We start from the raw sequence: 20059 nt of genomic DNA, 5'->3' as shown, positions 1-20059 counted from the left end.
ACAACATGGGATCTGCACCAATTCTGCGTCAAATCAGCATTCCATTACCTTCAAACCGGAATCTGCATCGTATCCGGACGGATTTACAACCAAGCAGCGGCGTGTGCCTTCTTCATGCAGACTCCGCGCCACGAGCTCTGCCCACTGATGTGCACACGGAATCCGCAGCCTTACACCCAATGTCCAATGTTAATAAATCAAATCCGCAGCTCTAGCCGCCCGGAGAAAACAATTTGGTGTCAGCAACTGAATTAAACCCTGCGGATTAAAAGAGACGATCCGCAGTGCAACTGCTGCAGAGATCCGCATTGAAAATCCACGTGTGCCGCCGACATCGGGCCCAACACTACCAAGACCGCAGAGGTCTCCCGGCTCCTGGGCAGCGGAGCAACGCAAGCGGCTAATCGAATATGAAATGGATGCAGCAGAAGTCAGTGTGCCCGGCCCGACCGCAGGTCTCTGGACTCGAAGCATCGCTGGTGCATATGATGCGGTCGGGCCGGACACACTTCCGATGTTAGAACATGAAAGGGATGCAGTAAGAGTCAGTATGATTAGCCACTAAGCTGTTACAGCAGATTAACCCCTTAGTGACGCGTCGTATTTTGGACCCAAAAATGCAATGTTTTTTGGGGGGATTTCTATCTCCACTTTTCAAAAGCCATATATATCCCCCCCCCCTCCCATTCACATGGTCGTATGAGGGCTTGCTTTTTGTGCAGCGAGCTGTAGGTTTTTTCTTTGTACTATATTTTGGGTACATATAATGTATTGTATACATCAGGGGTGTCAAACTCATTTTCACCGGGGGCCACATCAGGTTTTTGGTGAACTTCAAAGGGCCGATTATAAGACAGTACAGTAAGGGCTCGTTCACACCAGCGTATTTGCGTACATAATATGCAGAGAACAGAAGCCATTGATTTCAATCAGTTCATTCACATGATGTATATTCTCACACAGCATGACCTATTTTGTTTCAAACTACGCACCCCAATAGGCCATTGAAGTGAATGGGCCGCGCAAATACGTGGTGAATGCGCAGGAAGCCTATGTATTCAATGCATATTTGCGCACCATCTCAGTGGGCCCATCTGCGTTCTTTTCTGCGTGCCCAAATACGCAGGCATAAGCGATTTTCGATTGCGCAAATACGTAGCGTATTTGTGCGACCGAAATGCAATTACGCCCGTGTGAACGAGCCCTAATAGTGACCCCCATAGTGGTCGCAGTAGTAATAGTGACTCTGATAGTGGCCCCAGTAAAAATATTGACCCCCACAGTAGACCAGTTAGTAATAGCGATCCCCACAGTGGCCCCAGTAGTAATAGCGACCCCTACAGTAATATTACTCCCTCCCAGCAACAATATTAACCCCCCCACACAGCAACATTAACCCCCACCAGCAATATTAACCCCTCCCCCCTGCACCAATATTAACCCCCTCCCAGCAACAGTATTAACCCCCACCCACCCAGCAGCAATATTAACACCCCCCCACCCTCCCCTTCCCAACCCGGCAGCAATATTAACCCCCTGCCAGCAACAATATTAACCCCCACCAGCAATATTACCACCCCACCCGACCCCCGCAGCAATATTAACCCCCTGCCAGCAACAATATTCACCCCCACCAGCAATATTACCACCCCACCCGACCCCCGCAGCAATATTAACCCCCTGCCAGCAACAATTTAACCCCCACCCCCCAACACACCAGCAATATTAACTCCCTCAGCCCCGGCAGCAATCAGCATTATTAACTTTCTCCCAGCAACAACAATATTAACCCTCACCCCCCAGCAGCAATATTAACTTCCCCCTTCCCCAGCCATGTGCTTACCTCCACGATCCGAGGAGGAACGGTGCTGAGCCCGGGTGGCATATGAACTTTTCCCACAAGACTTCTGCACTATTGAGCAATTCCAGCAACCTAATTGGTTGTTTGGGGAATCAGCCAACCCAGACAACCAATCAGGTTGCTGGAATTGCTGACTAGTGCAGAAGTCTTGTGGAAAAAGTTCATATGCGTCCGGGTGTGCACTGACATCAGTGAGCAGCACGGCACGCTTCCTCCCTGAGTCCTCTCCTGCGGAACTGAAGAGCAGGGGACTCAGGGGAGAAGGGATCAGCGCTGTCAGTGTGATTACCAGCGGGGAGCTGCGGCACCCCAGCTGGTAATCACTACAGTGGTGAGCGGCCGTCGGCACGCCGCGGGCCACATAACACAAGGCAGCGGGCCGGATTCGGCCCGCGGGCCTTGTGTTTGACACATGTGGTATACATTTTATAAAAAGATTTTTGGAGGGCAGGGAGGAAAAAAAAAAAAAAAAGAAAAAAGAAATAAAATCTGCCTTTTAGTTTTTTTACAGCGTTCATCACACATTTTTGTGCAGGTTGGTACGTTTCTTTTTCTTTTTTAAACAAAGATGACAGTTTCCAAAAATAAAAAAATTCTCTCACTATTATTTTCTTCACATCTGATCGCTTTGCTAATAGTACACCGCAGTACTTCTGTACTGCAATGTACTATCGCTAATAATAGAAAATAGGCCACGGCAGACCTGGGCACCCATCAGCCCTCTGGGATTACACGGTAAACTCTTTACATGCTGCAATGGATTGCGAACAGCAGGGATTGGCGTTCTGTTGCGGTGGGAGGCTTTTGAGCCTGGCCCATTCATAGGACACGAGTTTACGTCCCGGGGAGGGAAGGGGTTAAAGAGGGAGTAGCATCTCACAATTTTATGGGATGTCCACAAGATATGCCATAAAAGTTAGGTAGGTGCAGATGCCAGAGGTGCCCCCACCGCCCCCGAGTGCAGCAGCTGGGGGTGGTCAGACATACTGAAACAGCCGAGCATCCCTAGATAGCAGTCAATGGGAGTTATAGAAATGGCGCAGCGCGGCTTATTCTGCAACTCCGGGGCTGCGGAAACAACATATATCCGGTTCTTGTACCAAGACCGGTCCCCTCACTGGTATCTGGCGGGGAAGGTCCCCGCACGGTGCGGCCGCCGTCTTACACATCGCTCAAGCAGGTTTCCCCGGATGGCAGCTAGAAGGTGACTCATTACTACATTGTAAGTGATTAGTCAGCCTGCACAAAGACAAGGAGTCGCCGGAAACAGCCGTCATCAGAACACGTATGAGGCCGCGGGACTCCATCTTTAGAAGCAAGTCATGTGACTAAGCAGCAGACCCCCGGGGATTACAGCTCTGCTCCACTGCAGTGAATGGGAGCTGTAATACCAGACACAACCCTATGGACAAGGGTGGCGCTGTGTTAAGTCTTTTTTTTCCCCACGCACGTAATATGCGGCAGTGAATCCATTGATTTACATTGGGGCGCTCAGACCTGCGCTTTTTACGTGCATGAATGAAGCAGGTCCTATCCCGGTCCGTGTCACAGTAGGCCGCGGTACGTGCGTCTTCATTGCGTATTTACGCTGGAAACCAATGGACCGTACACGGAATACGCAGCGCATTCACGGACTGAAATCTGCATCCGCCCGTGTGAATGAGCCCTTAGCGTGTTTATATTCACATCAGAGGTTTACTTCAGATTCGCCCCCAACGATTTCCGTGAAATTGCTGAAACAAGCGCTGCGCCATTTCAATCCGGAAACCGGCGGGTAGAAACCCAACGAGGTCCTTCCAATGCCGCCATAAGACGGATCCATTCGCCAGGGGCTTCTGCTTCCCTGAATCCATCGCAGGAAACGGAGCCCACAGTGCGAGTGTGAAGGAAGTGATCGGCGGCAGCGGGCGCACGTGGGGCGAGGCACATTACCTGCATTAATGAAGGCGTCGCGCTCCTATAAACGCCTCGCTCCAAGATTAGTAACAGCTACAATAGACCTAATTATACGAGGCGGCGGCGCTGAGCTATACATATCACCGAATCCATGCGCTGATCCCCATGTATTACATAAGGAAGTAGTAGACATGCAACACATTACATTTAAAGGGACAGGCCCCCTTTAATACCAGGCTTTTAGGCCCAACATGCCGTGCCGATTCATTTCTTAACCCCTTAAGGACCAAGCATGGTAAATATACGGCACTTGTTCCTGGGCTTTAATCCCCACCAATAGCAGATGTAGGGCGCGGGATTAAAGCCTCTGTTCCTGCAATCAAGCTGGAGCAGGTGGTTCCTCGGCTGTCGGACACAGCAGAGGACCCTGAGGAGAAGGAAGAAGCAGTTTTTAACCACTTCTACCTTTTCTTTTCCGGGATACAATGAGTACTATGTACTAAGGGATGAAAGTGGAAGTATTACTTCCACTATGTGACCAGCGATCACGTAACCGCCTGGTGCCCCCTGTTAGAGGAGAGCTGCAGGGTCCCAGTAGAGCCAGATCAGAAAATCAGGTAAAAAAAATTAAATAGATTTGAAAATAAAAGTAGTGCAGCAAAAAAATAAAAAAATAATATATATATGGTATTGTAGTAATTGTACTGCGAATAAAGCTATCAGGTCATTTTTGTTGCAGTTTGTGCGCCGTAGAAACAAGACGCACCCAAAGATGGCCGAATGTCGAGTTTTTTTCCCATTTTACTCCACTTAGAATTTTTCAAAGGTTTTTCAGTACATTATAGCACCATTGAAAAATACAACTCGTCCCGCAAAAAACAACAAGCCCGCATACAGCGACGGCGATGGATAAATAAAGGAGTTGTGAATTTTTAAAAGGGGAGGAAAGACTGAAAATGGAAAAAAAAAAAAAAAGGGGGGGGGGCCATGTCCTTAAAGGGGTTGTCCTGCGCCGAAACGTTTTTTTTTTTTTTTTCAACAGCCCCCCCGTTCGGTGCGAGACAAACCCGATGCAGGGACTTTAAAAAACAAACAAACCGCACAGCGCTTACCTGAATCCCCGCGCTCCGGTGACTTCTTACTTACCCGGTGAAGATGGCCGCCGGGATCTTCTCCCTCGGTGGACCGCAGGGCTTCTGTGCGGTCCATTGCCGATTCCAGCCTCCTGATTGGCTGGAATCGGCACGTGACGGGGCGGAGCTACACGGAGCCGCTCTCCGGCACGAGCGGCCCCATTGAGAAAAGAAGAAGACCGGACTGCGCAAGCGCGTCTAATCCGGCGATTAGACGCTGAAAATTAGACGGCACCATGGAGACGAGGACGCCAGCAACGGAGCAGGTAAGTGAATAACTTCTGTATGGCTCATAATTAATGCACGATGTATATTACAAAGTGCATTAATATGGCCATACAGAAGTGTATAACCCCACTTGCTTTCGCGGGACAACCCCTTTAAGGGGTTAACTGTCTCCTATGGATGCGAATCCTATGGACGCCCAACTACGGACAATGTGAATGACCCCCAGAGGTCTTCGCCTCCTCTGACATGGATACCGTTGCATGCAGATCCAGTCCCTTCTATGGGCCGAGCCGCAGAGGTTCACCGTTTCCGGCCTTGGGGCACGTGGACAGCGCCCGCTACATCACCCACGCCAGGGGCGGCGGGCCGGCAGGGTTGTAGACTGATAAACATTTGAGAATTACCAGTTTGGTAACCAAACAGAAACACTTATTGCGTCCCTTTTTTAAATTTTTTATATTTTTTTTTAACCATGCAACATCAGACCACATAAAAAAACCACTGTGTAAATATACCAAGTTAAAGGGGCTGTTAAGTTGTAAACTACTGAACACTTATCCTACGGATACATCATCAATAATAGATCGGTGGGGGTCTGCTGCCCAGGGCCCAACCGATAGGCTGATTGCTGGGCTGGGCTCCTTGTGCATGAAGCATGACTTCTGCAGGTAGCAGACAGCTCTGCTCTCACTGCAGTGGCCAGGCTTGGTATTGCAAGCCAAGTTCCCATTGAAGCAGATGGGCGTAATACCAATCCTGGCCACTGCAGAGCAAACAGAGCTGTCTGCTTACTGCAGAAACCAACTCACTGCATGAGCACACTACCCTGGCAAACAGCAGATTGTCGGGGGTCCCAGGCAGCAGACCACCACCAATCTACTGTTGGATAGTAGGCCTAAGGATAGGCCATTAGGAGTTTACAAAAGTACAATCCCTTTAATTCAATGCGCTGTCCGTATTCAGTCAGTAAAAAATACAGACAGGAACAACGCACGTGTGAATGGGCCCAATACTAAACCTGACAGGCACTAGGCAAACGAGCCTATACCATAACCGATCGTCCAGTGAGCCGCCAGGACACAAGACCCTCTTTGGATCCAAAGTGACCCCCAGAACTTATTTACTTCTACTGGATAATGGAGATGACCCCCGTTCTCAAGGGCACAGATATCAGCGCTGGGCTGGTGGGCCCTCCGATTGTGCATTATATCATTGCCTTGCACACAGCGTTTAAGAGCAATTTCCACTGATGCCAGCACACTGTGTGGCTGATAACAGAGAGCGATGACTACAATCAGCAGTCCAGCAATTCAAAGTGCGATTTCGGGATAAGTGTCCATCGTTATGCACGGACACTGATTAGCATATCACACACACACACATATATATATATATATATATATATATATATACACATACACACACTTCATACGGCGAAGAGAACAGGGTGCGTGGCATCGGCTGTGTATTTAGGAGACTATAATAAGGGTAGATGCAGAAAGTACTTACCCGCAGTGTCCGAGGAAGGGAGGCCGCCGACCGGGATGTGGCTGAGCCTGCAGCGTGCCCGGCTCTGTGTGTTCAGGTGATCGGATCAGAATGTGGAGGCTCAGGAGCGGCCGGACAGGTGGAGCAGGTCTGTCTGCCGCGTGTGAGGAAGGCAAGTGTTTGACAACTCAGCAATAAAAGCCCTATAGCAACTGGTGACCGGGACGCCCGCACCCAGGAGACGGGCCTTGTAAAGCCCTTTAAGCTGGGGAATTTCCGAGGAATTAGGACGCCGTCTCTTTAAAATCCCCCAATTACTCTGTATAAGGCCACCCTCATATGTCCGTATGTAAGAACGTAGCGCCTGACTGCGCGCAGAGCAGTACAAACGGACACAAGTAAGCCGATGACGGCACAACTTCTTTTCCCCCTCCTGGTGGCATGGCAACGGGCGTAATAAACCTAGTATTAGGGCGCATGCCCACGGCTGTCGCGGAATTCTGTTGCGGATTTCCGCTGCGGGAGTAGTGCGATTGCTAACAAAATGCGGGCGCTGGCAATTGCGGAAGAACACGTGTTTTTCCGCGGTCTCCAATAGTACCATGGTAATGGAGACCATCTGCGGGAAATAGAACATGCTGCGATTTGGTTCCCGCTACGGAAACCCGCGGTAAAATTCGGCGTGCCGGCACTGGCAGGTTAGGTTCAATAGAACCTTATTGATGCAATATTCCGCTGCAGATTTGCGCCACGGGAACCGCGGTAAAAATCTGGTCGTGGGCATTAGCCCTTAGGCTGGATTCACACGGGGCGGATTTGCCGAGGAAATTTCATGTGGAATTTCGCCGCGGCAAATCCGCATGCGGCCGCTGATCCCGGGATTAGCCAGCCTGAGAAAATCTCGTCCACATGGGAGGGCAAATCTGCTGCGGCTAAGCTGGCAGAAGCCGCCGCTGCGGCATGGATTTGCCGACCGCAGCATGTCCATTTTTTTTTCCCCCGCTGCGGCCGCGCTTTCCTCTATGGGAGCGCCGGTTGCAGCAGAAGGGCGAGCAGCTGGGCCGCTTCAAAACCGCCGCAGATTTTGCAGCGGCGGTTCTCCCGGCAGAAATCTCGCGGTTTTTCGCTGCGGCGAAACCGCGAGATTTCCGCCGAGAATCCGCTCTGTGAGAACCCAGCCTTACAGGTTCAATTGCATATTTACTGGGGGGGTTCTATACCCCCCATTCATTTCAGTGGGTGATGTATGCGAAAATAGGACATGCTGCGTATGACAGGACCTGCAGCGTACGTGGAGGTTCAGTGCTGTGTATTTCACAGCAAAAAACACGCCCGCGTGAGCGCGACCCGAGGCCCGATACGGTTGTGAATAGACTATATATATATATTATACACACATACTACATCGCCGTACTTGTGATTTTCACACACATTTTCCAGGAGTAAAACTAGAAATCGCATCGCACTTGTGCGCCGGTCATACCGCAATTGGACAGAACTCGTGCGTGAATATCGCCAGATACACCCTAAGGAAGCCCACCAATCAGCTGACTGTAGAGGTGCCGGCACCGCAGCCTCCTTGCAGGCGAGTGACGTTCATCAGTCCCGGGGCCTGAGAGCAGCTCCGTCCCGCACAAGTGACCGGTGGCGAGCGGCTGCACCAGGCGCCAATGTAATGTACGGGACTGTAGCCCTCACTTCACACAGCTGACCACCAGGGGTCCCGAGTGTAGACCTTCCCCGATCCGATATGGACATCCGTTCTAGAAAACTCCTTGAAACTTATTCCCTACATATAGGGGACACAAGTCTGATCAGTGGGGGCCCAATCACCAATCACAAGCATGAGGGGCTCCCATGTCCCCCGTCTGAATGGGGTAGTATTTCAGCACACAAGCTGCTGCTCTATTCATGGTGCCAATGAAGAAAAAGTAGAGAGCGGCGCCCTCCAATGTCTGGCAGTCACATGTAGATGAATGGACACGCTCGACCGCCACTCATACTGGGGGTCATGGGACCCCATTCTCTGATCAGTAGAAGTCGCAGCGGTTGGACCCCCACCGATCACATTTATCCCATATCCCTTAAGATCCTGGGACATCCCCTTTAATTCCCCAGTGTTGCCAGTCTTATTTTCCCCATTGTTGTGAGATACGCCCGTACTGTAAAACCAAAACAGCAGCGGTCCGACCGGTAGAACCGGTTACACAGAGGAGGTCGGAGAGGACGGTCTACGATCCAGATTAGGAGTTACACCCACAACCTCATCAGGAAGCATCCCATTCTGCAAAACTATCCAGGATTACAAAAGCAAAGCCACATTCTTTAAGGAAAAGCGCCACACTTGCCTACAGGCTGTGTGTGGTACTGCAGCTTGGTCCCTTTCCCTTCAATGAAGATGAGCTACATCGTCAGACAAGCCAAAAATGAGTGGGCCACGGCTAAGAGACTCATCTGATTCTATGGCTGCTAGGCGCCATTATTACAGCTCTCACCTGTCTGGCAACGCCATCGCCCATTACTGGAGTTCTTTTCCCCTTTCTACACACTTGTAACCTCTGAGGGACCTACCCTTCTGCCCAGTCACCAGGGAAGAAGAACGAAGGTCGGACTGAGAGATTTCTAAACCTACCATCTCGCCCCCTTTACGTGGTCCACCACAACAGCGGACGGGTGGTCAAACAGAGTGGGGGGGATCTCAGCGTGCAGTACCCGAAATTGCCTCACGAGAAGCTGTAGTTTCCTGACTTTTAAGGTTCCCAGTCTTCCCCCTAGAGTGAAGGAAGCTGGTAGTGGGTTCTAGGGGTACCTCATTGGAAGGGAGGTCCCTATAATTTTCGGTTCAGCACCCCGCCATCTCCTTTCTGTGTCTCTGGTTCACCAGACCGACTGAACCCATCTGGTTAATGATCCTTCCGCAGGTTCATCTATGTTAGGACTATTACTTCCTGGTCATGTTTGATCGTCCCCTTGGCACTCCGACAGGGTCGATCCAGGGACCTGACTAAGCCATCTGATCGGTGGTGGTGACGGGCGAGGTGTACAAAGGGCAGGGACTTCATGGATGCCAGCTTATGGCCCGCACTTACTGGGCACCTCTCATTCTTGGGAAATAGCTGCAATCACTGATCTCCATTATGAAGCAGAGTCAGACGTTACCCGCCCCCGGTAACGAAGAGGAGACGACGTCGTCGCGAATGGAAGCATTGTGCAGTCTGATGGATGCACTGGTAATCAAAGAGCCGGGAACACTTGGCGCTCATTTGCCCTACAAGATAAGAATGGCGCGACCCAAGGCACTGGCACAATCCGAAGCACATTATTCTATGCCGATTCCACCTCTAAAGAAATGGTGGGAGTTTGTGACATTTCTGCCGCAGACGCAGCATTGGCCAAAATCTGCACGCAAAATATCCCAACACGCATCTATGTTCGTAACCGATGTGTCGCTTCTGCGTGCGAATCTGCGCAGAATCACATTAAAAATCCCCGTGCGGATCTGTGGCAGAAATACCCCAATTTTAGAAGAAAAATCCACATCCAATTCCGCCCTGCGAACAATCCCCGAGGGCTGATTCACACAGGCGTATTCACACTCCGTATTACGCGATCTCGCAGAAAAATCGGACAAGCTGCATTTTTTCCGTCTCGCAGCATCACTGCAAGAGAGAAGGCGCTGGTGTGAGTGGAGCCATTGGAGACGACGGGTCTATGTCAGGGCGAGCTTTTCGCGTCTCACAATGCACAAAACTGACGCAGGAAACTCCTCTGTGTGAATCCAGCCCACGTCCGGGCTCACACGGGCAGGCTCAGATGACAGAATCCGCAATTGGCAACGGCGGCAAAACACGGGCAGTGAAAAGCATTTAGAAAGTAGGTTTTTTTCTAAAAACGTTTTTTCGTTCATACTGGCGGATACAAATTGTGTATTCCAAAAACGGAGGGAAAAATAAATAAATAAAATTGCAGAATGCTCTATTTTCCAGTGGATTTCGCGTGGACAGACTCCATTAAAATAGCGTATAGGCAATACAAATATTGGGGAGGGGGGGGGGGGGGGGGGGGGGCGACAACAACTCTGTACTGCGCATAACCGACGGCGAGCGGCTGAGGTTATCTGCAATACAGAAAGCATGGAATCAGCTGCGGGCCTCTCCAGACGCCCCCATGTAAGCAGCCCCACCTCTCCAGACGCCCCCATGTAAGCAGCCCCACCTCTCCAGACGCCCCCATGTAAGCAGCCCCACCTCTCCAGACGCCCCCATGTAAGCAGCCCCACCTCTCCAGACGCCCCCATGTAAGCAGCCCCACCTCTCCAGACGCCCCCCTGTAAGCAGCCCCACCTCTCCAGACGCCCCCCTGTAAGCAGCCCCACCTCTCCAGACGCCCCCATGTAAGCAGCCCCACCTCTCCAGACGCCCCCATGTAAGCAGCCCCACCTCTCCAGACGCCCCCATGTAAGCAGCCCCACCTCTCCAGACGCCCCCATGTAAGCAGCCCCTCGCCAGACGCCCCCCATGTAAGCAGCCCCTCGCCAGACGCCCCCCATGTAAGCAGCCCCTCGCCAGACGCCCCCCATGTAAGCAGCCCCTCGCCAGACGCCCCCCATGTAAGCAGCCCCTCGCCAGACGCCCCCCATGTAAGCAGCCCCTCGCCAGACGCCCCCCATGTAAGCAGCCCCTCGCCAGACGCCCCCCATGTAAGCAGCCCCTCGCCAGACGCCCCCCATGTAAGCAGCCCCTCGCCAGACGCCCCCCATGTAAGCAGCCCCTCGCCAGACGCCCCCCATGTAAGCAGCCCCTCGCCAGACGCCCCCATAACCCAGAGACACCCTGTTAATTAATAGCGTATTAAGCTGATCCCGATCTCCTATACAAACACCAGAAGTAAATAAGAGGTGTAATAATTAACCATGAACTCCAGGCAGGGGACGCGCTTTTAGACTTTGTCGCGGCACACTGTACGGGGTTAAGCAGGGCCAGAAATAATTAAAGCACTAATTGTGGTTGGCTGTACAAATATACTCGGTGTAGTCTCCAGCTCGCTGGCATCATCTATAACCTACGCCCATTACCTGGCACCCAGGAGATCCTCAGACACAACCTGCCGGCTGCGAAACGCGTAGTGAATGCGAGACTAGGAAGATCGGGATAGATAGACTCCCAGTGGTTGAGGGATTCCATGCACAAGCCACGGAGATGGTCATCCAGCTTTTCGAATGCCAGACTGGCTGCCAACAGGACAGCTAAAGGGCAGTCTAACCAGGGAGACATACAGGGGCATGGGAAGGCTGGAGAAGCAGACAGCCATCCGGTCTGCCTATCGCTGCCCATCGAAGCCAAATTGGCAAACATAAAACCCGGGTGTCATTTTGGGGTATTAGAATGGCATCATTAAAAGTCAGGGGACACACACACACACACAGACACTCACACACAGACACTCACACACAGACACACACGTAACCACGGCAGCTTTATGTACTACATAGAGGCTCATTCACAACCGCAAAAAAAGTTGGGACGCTGTGCAAAATGTAAATAAATGCTAAGAAAGAAAGGAATGCAAAGATATGGAAATGTCATCTAACCATTTCATTCACAATAGAAAAATATATTGTGGGAGGGAGGGGGGGGGGGGGGGGTATGTTTCTATTTCATAAAAAAAATAATTTAGAAGTTGATGGCAGCAACACATCTCACAGAAGAGGTACCAATGAAAACAGCTGGACAGTCAGCTTGTGACTAAGTCATATTACTGTATAAAAAGGGCTTGTTAGAGAGGCCGAGTCTCTCAGAAGCAAAGATGGTCGGCAGTTCACCAATCTGTGAAAAACTGTCTAAAAATTGTGGAACAATTTCAGGGAACTGATCCTCAAAGTAAAATTGTGAAGACTTTGAAGATTCCACCAACTGCAGTACATCAGATCATCAGCAGAATCCGGAGGGGTTTATGTGCACACGGGACAAGGCCGGCACGATTCTGTAATGTGAGTCCCTGCAGGGGCTCAGGAAAACTTACAGAACTAGTAACTAGTAGCAGTATCATGCAAAGAAGCCGTACATCAACACAACCCAGAAGCACCGGCGTCTTCTCTGGGCCAAAATGCATTTATAATGGAAAACTGTTCTGTGGTCAGACAAAAATCAAAATTTGATATTCTTTTTGGAAACGACGAACACCTACTCCTGCAGACTCAAGGGGAGAGGAGCCATCCAGCTTGTTATCAGTGCACAGTTCTGCATCTCTGGGATGGCATTAGTGCCTATGGCACGGGCAGCGTACACATCCTGACGGGCGCTATCAGTGCTGAGCAGTATATAGAGGTTATAGAACAACATACGCCCCATCCAGACGGCGTCTCCTTCAGGGAAGACCTTATAAGTTTCAGCAAGGCAATCCTAAACCACATACTGCATCCACCACAACAGCAGGGCTTCACAGTAGAAGAGTCCGGGGTGAACCGGCCGGCCGGACCGCTCACCAATAGAAGACATTTGGTGCATTATGAAGCAAAAGTCCTGGCAAAGACGACCGAGGACTGCGGAGAAGCGGGAATCCTACATCAGGCAAGAACGGGACAACATTCATCCCAAAACCCCAGTAATTGGTCTCCTCACTTCTCAGATGTTTACAAACTATTGTGAGATGTGATGCTACACAATGGTAGACACAGCCCCACCCAACTATTGTGAGATGTGATGCTACACAATGGTAGACATGGCCCCACCCAACTATTGTGAGATGTGATGCTACACAATGATAGACACGGCCCCACCCCAACTATTGTGAGATGTGATGCTACACAACGGTAGACACGGCCCCGCCCAACTATTGTGAGATGTGATGCTACACAATGGTAGACATGGCCCCGCCCCAACTATTGTGAGATGTGATGCTACACAATGATAGACACGGCCCCACCCCAACTATTGTGAGATGTGATGCTACACAACGGTAGACACGGCCCCGCCCAACTATTGTGAGATGTGATGCTACACAACGGTGGACACAGCCCCGCCCCAACTATTGTGAGATGTGATGCTACACAATGGTAGACACGGCCCGCCCAACTATTGTGAGATGTGATGCTACACAACGGTGGACACGGCCCCGCCCAACTATTGTGAGATGTGATGCTACACAATGGTAGACACGGCCCCACCCCAACTATTGTGAGATGTGATGCTACACAATGGTAGACACGGCCCCGCCCCAACTATTGTGAGATGTGATGCTACACAATGGTAGACACGGCCCCACCCCAACTATTGTGAGATGTGATGCTACACAACGGTAGACACGGCCCTGCCCAACTATTGTGAGATGTGATGCTACACAATGGTAGACACGGCCCGGCCCAACTATTGTGAGATGTGATGCTACACAATGGTAGACAAGGCCCCGCCCAACTATTGTGAGATGTGATGCTACACAATGGTAGACACGGCCCCACCCCAACTATTGTGAGATGTGATGCTACACAATGGTAGACACGGCCCTGCCCAACTATTGTGAGATGTGATGCTACACAATGGTAGACACGGCCCGGCCCAACTATTGTGAGATGTGATGCTACACAATGGTAGACAAGGCCCCGCCCAACTATTGTCAGATGTGATGCTACACAATGGTAGACACGGCCCCGCCCAACTATTGTCAGATGTAATGTTACACAATGGTAGACACGGCCCCGCCCAACTACTGTCAGATGTGATGCTACACAATAGTAGACACGACCCCACCCCAACTATTGTCAGATGTGATGCTACACAATGGTAGACACGGCCCCGCCCAACTATTGTCAGATGTGATGCTACACAATGGTAGACACGGCCCGCCCCAACTATTGTGAGATGTGATGCTACACAATGGTAGACACGGCTCCGCCCAACTATTGTGAGATGTGATGCTACACAATAGTAGACACGGCCCCACCCCAACTATTGTGAGATGTGATGCTACACAATGGTAGACACGGCCCTGCCCCAACTATTGTGAGATGTGATGCTACACAATGGTAGACACGGCCCCACCCCAACTATTGTGAGATGTGATGCTACACAACGGTAGACATGGCCCTGCTCCAACTATTGTGAGATGTGATGCTACACAACGGTAGACATGGCCCCGCCCCAACTATTGTGAGATGTGATGTTACACAATGGTAGACACGGCCCCGCCCCAACTATTGTCAGATGTGATGCTACACAATGGTAGACACGCCCCCCCCCAACTATTGTGAGAGGTGATGCTACACAATGATAGACACGGCCCCGCCCCAACTATTGTCAGATGTGATGCTACACAATGGTAGACACGGCCCCGCCCCAACTATTGGGAGATGTGATGCTACACAATGGTAGACACGGCCCCGCCCCAACTATTGGGAGATGTGATGCTACACAATGGTAGACACGGCCCGCCCCAACTATTGTGAGATGTGATGCTACACAATGGTAGACACGGCCCGGCCCAACTATTGTCAGATGTGATGCTACACAATGGTAGACACGGCCCCGCCCAACTATTGTGAGATGTGATGCTACACAATGGTAGACACGGCCCCGCCCCAACTATTGTGAGATGTGATGCTACACAATGGTAGACACGGCTCCGCCCCAACTATTGTCAGATGTGATGCTACGCAATGGTAGACACGGCCCCGCCCAACTATTGTCAGATGTGATGCTACACAACGGTAGACACGGCCCCGCCCAACTATTGAGATGTGATGCTACACAACGGTAGACACGGCCCCGCCCCAACTATTGAGATGTGATGCTACACAATGGTAGACACGGCCCCGCCCCAACTATTGAGATGTGATGCTACACAACGGTAGACACAGCCCCGCCCCAACTATTGTGAGATGTGATGCTACACAACGGTAGACACAGCCCCGCCCCAACTATTGTCAGATGTGATGCTACACAACGGTAGACACAGCCCCGCCCCAACTATTGAGATGTGATGCTACACAACGGTAGACACAGCCCCGCCCCAACTATTGAGATGTGATGCTACACAACGGTAGACACAGCCCCGCCCCAACTATTGTCAGATGTGATGCTACACAATGGTACACCCGGCCCCGCCCAACTATTGTGAGATGTGATGCTACACAACGGTAGACACGGCCCCGCCCAACTATTGTGAGCTGTGATGCTACACAATGGTAGACACGGCCCGGCCCAACTATTGTCAGATGTGATGCTACACAATGGTAGACACGGCCCCGCCCCAACTATTGGGAGATGTGATGCTACACAATGGTAGACACGGCCCCGCCCCAACTATTGGGAGATGTGATGCTACACAATGGCAGACACGGCCCCGCCCAACTATTGTCAGATGTGATGCTACACAATGGTAGACACGGCCCCGCCCCAACTATTGTGAGATGTGATGCTACACAATGGTAGACACGGCCCCGCCCCAACTATTGTGAGATGTGATGCTACACAATGGTAGACACGGCTCCGCCCCAACTATTGTCAGATGTGATGCTACACAATGGTAGACACGGCCCCGCCCAACTATTGTCAGATGTGATGCTACACAACGGTAGACACGGCCCCGCCCAACTATTGAGATGTGATGCTACACAACGGTAGACACGGCCCCGCCCCAACTATTGAGATGTGATGCTACACAATGGTAGACACGGCCCCGCCCCAACTATTGAGATGTGATGCTACACAACGGTAGACACGGCCCCGCCCCAACTATTGTGAGCTGTGATGCTACACAATGGTAGACACGGCCCCGCCCAACTATTGGGAGATGTGATGCTACACAACGGTAGACACGGCCCCGCCCAACTATTGTCAGATGTGATGCTACACAATGGTAGACACGGCCCCGCCCAACTATTGTGAGATGTGATGCTACACAACGGTAGACACGGCCCTGCCCCAAATATTGTCAGATGTGATGCTACACAACGGTAGACACGGCCCCGCCCAACTATTGTGAGATGTGATGCTACACAACGGTAGACACGGCCCCGCCCAACTATTGTGAGATGTGATGCTACACAACGGTAGACACGGCCCGCCCCAACTATTGTGAGATGTGATGCTACACAACGGTAGACACGGCCCCGCCCAACTATTGTGAGATGTGATGCTACACAACGGTAGACACGGCCCCGCCCAACTATTGTGAGATGTGATGCTACACAACGGTAGACACGGCCCGCCCCAACTATTGTGAGATGTGATGCTACACAACGGTAGACACGGCCCCGCCCAACTATTGTGAGATGTGATGCTACACAACGGTAGACACGGCCCCGCCCAACTATTGTGAGATGTGATGCTACACAACGGTAGACACGGCCCGCCCCAACTATTGTGAGATGTGATGCTACACAACGGTAGACACGGCCCCGCCCAACTATTGTGAGATGTGATGCTACACAACGGTAGACACGGCCCGCCCCAACTATTGTGAGATGTGATGCTACACAACGGTAGACACGGCCCCGCCCAACTATTGTCAGATGTGATGCTACACAATGGTAGACACGGCCCCGCCCAACTATTGTGAGATGTGATGCTACACAACGGTAGACACGGCCCCGCCCAACTATTGTGAGATGTGATGCTACACAACGGTAGACACGGCCCGCCCCAACTATTGTGAGATGTGATGCTACACAACGGTAGACACGGCCCCGCCCAACTATTGTCAGATGTGATGCTACACAATGGTAGACACGGCCCGCCCCAACTATTGTGAGATGTGATGCTACACAATGGTAGACACGGCCCCGCCCAACTATTGTCAGATGTGATGCTACACAATGGTAGACACGGCCCCGCCCAACTATTGTGAGATGTGATGCTACACAACGGTAGACACGGCCCCGCCCAACTATTGTGAGATGTGATGCTACACAACGGTAGACACGGCCCCGCCCAACTATTGGGAGATGTGATGCTACACAACGGTAGACACGGCCCGCCCCAACTATTGTGAGATGTGATGCTACACAACGGTAGACACGGCCCCGCCCCAAATATTGTCAGATGTGATGCTACACAACGGTAGACACGGCCCCGCCCCAAGTATTGTCAGATGTGATGCGGCCATCAATTTATAAATTAGTTTTTTAAAGTGAAACGGAACAATGTATCCCCTCCCCCCCCACCCCACCCTGGTTAGATGACATTTCCAAATTTTTGCATTCTTCCTATGTACTTTTTATTTATATATATATAGCATCACAACTTTGGGGTTGTATTTGAATGAACGCCATGTAATACCACATCTCACCAGCATTGGCCGCTGGAGGCTGAATCACGATCGATGCCATAAATCCATCGCTCACGGCATTTTGATGAGCTAAAATGACATCCATTGCATGAGGAGGAGAAGAGCCATGCGGGGGCCGTGTTGGATGTATCGTACCTTCCCTACAGTCCTAGGGACCGAGCCGTGTAATTAGTGCCACTCGTTTTGTATGTCCTTCACCCGATTGCTTGTCCCCCACACCGTTTCTTCTCCGTCGGCAGCCCTCCCCCAGGTCACTCAGTAAGACAACGATGGTTTTTGGTGCCATCACCTGACTATGAAGCCTTCACCCATTTGTCATGTAATCAGGGGCGCCTTCACACAGCCTGAGGGACGTTCTTGTCCGATCAGCGGGCCGCGTAAAAGGCGCTTTATAATCTTGTTCATGAGAGTACATGAAGAGATAGTCCAGGGCTTCAGTTGCGCAATGTCAGCCAAGGACGGGTCACATGGCGAGTTACAGGAGGCATAATTGCGCAATTCATGTCAGGCAGTGCTTCAAGGGATGGTCCAGAGGAATGGAACACACTGCTTACTCTTTCCAGTAATCCTGCCGCACTCAGAATGGCTTCCCTCATGCAGCCGGATCGCTACGATATACACTGCAATAAAGGCGTTGCGCTTTTCTTTTTTTCGAAGCAACCGGTCTTACTGCGTTACAATAAGAGCGAGCGCTAATCACATCGGAATTTTTGTAATCCGACCGGCTTGATGTACAAATGTCAATTAAACATGAATCATCGCTACCCGGCCTTGTAAAACAGGCTCTGCAACCGCTACTGCCCCCCGGGGGCAAAGATTTATAGCCCAAGTATGAGGTGCACAGCACTGTCATTACAGCTAACGGCCACGAGCGTCACGGCCAGCGCCGGCTGTAATGTCCCAGCCGAGTGCTGTAATTAAAGGAGCAAACCCCATATTCTGCTCGGCATAAGTAGTCAGCAATCAGCGTTACACGATGTGGCTCATTAGACCGAGAACAACAGGGCCGGCGCGATAACATAACCGCTAGGCGGGCAAAACAGATGACAGCACAAACATCATGCAGCTTGATACCAGCAGAATAGTGAGTGCAGCTCTGGAGTATAATACAGGATGTAACTCAGGATCAGTACAGGATAAGTAATGTATGTACACAGTGACTCCACCAGCAGAACAGTGAGTGCAGCTCTGGAGTATAATAGAGGATGTAACTCAGGATCAGTACAGGATAAGTAATGTATGTACACAGTGACTCCACCAGCAGAATAGTGAGTGCAGCTCTGCAGTATAATATAGGATGTAACTCAGGATCAGTACAGGATAAGTAATGTATGTACACAGTGACTCCACCAGCAGAACAGTGAGTGCAGCTCTGGAGTATAATATAGGATGTAACTCAGGATCAGTACAGGATAAGTAATGTATGTACACAGTGACTCCACCAGCAGAATAGTGAGTGCAGCTCTGCAGTATAATATAGGATGTAACTCAGGATCAGTACAGGATAAGTAATGTACACAGTGACTCCACCAGCAGAATAGTGAGTGCAGCTCTGGAGTATAATACAGGATGTAACTCAGGGTCAGTACAGGATAAGTAATGTATGTACACAGTGACTCCACCAGCAGAATAGTGAGTGCAGCTCTGGGGTATAATACAGGATGTAACTCAGCATCAGTACAGGATAAGTAATGTATGTACACAGTGACTCCACCAGCAGAATAGTGAGTGCAGCTCTGGAGTATAATACAGGATGTAACTCAGCATCAGTACAGGATAAGTAATGTATGTACACAGTGACTCCACCAGCAGAATAGTGAGTGCAGCTCTGGAGTATGCAGCACTTTTTTGTCCAGTAAAATCCCAGACAGCTGAGCAAAACCCAAATTGACCATATTATAGTCATTGGGGTGCGTTCAGTGCAGATTGATTCCGTCACAAGACGGATCCTGTTGGGCCAGAGGATTCCCCTTTCCTGCTCCCCACATGGAGCAGGAAAGCAGAACTCCCTGATGCAGGTCTGAAAGCAGCCATATGCCGGTTTCACATCTGCGTTGGATCCTTTGGTCAGAGGTTCAGTTACCAAGTTACAGATCAGTCCAAAAGCCGGGCGGAAAGTGAGCCGACCCAATGATAGTCAATGGGATCCATCCAGCGGTGTGCGGGTCGG

General features: G+C 50.9%; 1 protein-coding gene across 2 annotated transcripts in view; it reads right to left on the bottom strand.

Moving 5' to 3' along the window:
• Nucleotides 1-20059, bottom strand: part of OSBPL2 (oxysterol binding protein like 2) — an 87205-nt gene that overhangs the window by 51927 nt on the left and 15219 nt on the right. The window contains exon 1 of one of the 2 annotated variants that reach the window (XM_066586941.1): nt 6628-6775. The exons of the other annotated variant lie outside the window; for it this stretch is intronic. The gene's annotated coding sequence lies outside the window, so the exon portion shown is untranslated. Of the gene's footprint in view, nt 1-6627; nt 6776-20059 lie in introns of those variants that run through there. 2 annotated transcript variants of the gene reach the window in all.

Source organism: Eleutherodactylus coqui, chromosome 13 (assembly GCF_035609145.1).
Source record: "Eleutherodactylus coqui strain aEleCoq1 chromosome 13, aEleCoq1.hap1, whole genome shotgun sequence".
Taxonomy (NCBI): Eukaryota; Metazoa; Chordata; class Amphibia; order Anura; family Eleutherodactylidae; genus Eleutherodactylus; species Eleutherodactylus coqui.
This window is presented reverse-complemented; position numbering and strand designations above follow the sequence as displayed.